The sequence below is a fragment of the Penaeus chinensis genome, chromosome 8 (assembly GCF_019202785.1).
Source record: "Penaeus chinensis breed Huanghai No. 1 chromosome 8, ASM1920278v2, whole genome shotgun sequence".
NCBI lineage: Eukaryota > Metazoa > Arthropoda > Malacostraca > Decapoda > Penaeidae > Penaeus > Penaeus chinensis.
In genome coordinates, this window is record NC_061826.1 from 7,338,318 (window position 1) to 7,340,817 (window position 2,500).

The following is a 2,500-nucleotide window of genomic DNA, read 5'->3' on the forward strand; positions in this document are numbered from 1 at the left end:
CCAGTGAAGCTTGTTTACGGCAAATCCTTGTATGGAAGCGGCCATTATTACTAGTAACACAGGTGTCTAGAAAAGGTAGTTGGTTGTTATAATGTGTTTCACAGGTAAATTTGATGTTTGGTTGTTTAGAGTTAAGCTAAGTTCAAAGTAAATTTACGTGTGAAGGATGTTTAAAGAGAATGAAAGTGTCATCAATGTATCGTCGATTGTGAATAGGTTTGCATTTTGGTGGGTATTATGCAAGTCAGCTAAGTTCTTGGTGGCAGAGAAATGCAATGGCACAGGAATTAAGTAAGAAACAAACCCATTGCAATCCCATCTATTTAGGTATATGAACAATGATCATGCTTAAATACAAATGGCCTGCAATACTTGATTAGGTGAGCGGTATCTATATTATTGGCTATAATCTCCGCGGTTTCCTCAAGATAAAGGACGTGAATTCATCGAACCAAGCCAGCCCAAGTCAGTGCTTAGGAGGCCCGTTAGCAGAAAGTTACAATTTCATTTTGACTGTTTATACATACTCTTTTCCTTTCAAATGACGAAATGTTTGCCTCTATTATGTTCCTTAAGTATAGTTTTCTTATGAAATGGCCACGGTGAACTTTCCCATGCTGCATATAATTACATTTCGATTCGGCACCATGGGCGGCGGCGAAATAACCGTTCGTCCAAATGGTTGTCGGCAAAATAGCCGTTCAGCCGATGATCCGCCGGAGGATTATCCGTCGACGAAATGACGTTCGATGTAGTCCAACAACTATATATATACTTGTGTGTGTGTGTGAGTGAGTGAGGGAGTGAGTGAGTGAGTGAGTGAGTGAGTGAGTGAGTGAGTGAGTGAGTGAGTGAGTGAGTGAGTGAGTGAGTGAGTGAGTGAGTGAGTGAGTGAGTGAGTGAGTGCGTGCGTGCGTGCGTGTTTGTGTTGATGTATGGGTGTCTGTGTGCGTAAAGAGCGCCTGCGCTTTTACTTTTTCAACGACGCACTTGACAAATTTCAATTATTTTTCTCGCTTTCTTACAGACGCTGACCAATTTCGGGAACACTAGACCGTCGTTCAGTCACGCACAGGTGGAGACTGAAGGACTTGCTCACGTGTGGGAAACGCTGTCATTTTCCGCTCCGTTTGTAAGTCCTTGAACATGTCCAGCTCGAACTATTTTATAGTGGAAATATTGGCGATGAGCTTTTGTCATTTCTTGGGTGAGTAAACAATAGGAATGCTAGTACTAGTAGCAGTATGATGGTTATGCTAATAGTAAAAATAATGATAACAATATTAGAAAGAGTATTGATAATGATTATGGTAATGATAATAACAGTGGTGATAATTATAATAATAAAAATAATAATAATGATGATAATGATAATAATATAGATGATGATGATGACAGTGATAAAGGTGGTGGTGATGATATATATAATAATGAACAAAAAAAAATATAACTATAATCATGTTAATGATAATAATGGTGATAATAATAGCAATAACCATAAAAATAATAAGAACAAGAACAAGAAGGATAGTAGTAATGATAATAATAAGGATGATATTTGTTAGGTGATAACATTTTACTCTGCAGGAACTTAAGAAGAGATTTATTCACTGGACATTTATTCTATCTAGAACACATTGACCCTCCTCAAATTTCAAAGTACGAAAATTTCGCCGCGTTTCAATAACAGCATGGGAATACTCGCAGCTACAGAATTTCTTTGAAACCAAAGCTCAGGAGTCCTTTTCTACGACTCACAATGTGCTCTTCAGACTCCCAATAAAAGCGCCTGCAAACGGCATTGGAATAAACAAATATTGCGCCAAAGAACGGGATTGTTGATTTTGTGTGGATACCACTCCCTTGCTGGAAGCCTGAGAATTGATCATGCTGGTCTCCTACCAAGGCTAGTACGTGATAAACGAAGTGGGAATATAGACTTTAAAGAGCATTATATTAAGATTAGGCAAGGAGGACTTCAAACTTTCAAAGGCCTGGAAGTTATCTATACTACTTATGTCAAGAAAAAGACATTTTGTTGTTGTGATAGCATGGATCCGTCTTGTTACACTGACTGTACTGGCAGATCGGTGCAACATGCAACGTGGAAAAGGATAAGCGTTAGGTTTGCAGTGGGACATGTATGCGAATACTTGTAAATTATTGCTATATGTTACAATCTTCAGGTCACCAAGCAGGAGGTACGTAAAGCCATGTAACTGTTTCAGATTGTCTGATGTATGAGAGATATCTATTAGAAGATATGTTACAATGATAACTCGGAATGCATTATGATAATGTGACCACATATCGAAGGTGGTCAAGCCTATAGGATACACGGAAAGGACAAGTGAATGACTATGCATATATTGCCTTACTAATACTCTATACGGTATAATCATGCTATAACCTAAACTTATAACCAAGACTAACATATCATGGCATCATAGAATATTAAATGTATCAAAGCTTGCCTAGACCTGTGGAGGTAATTAGTTGG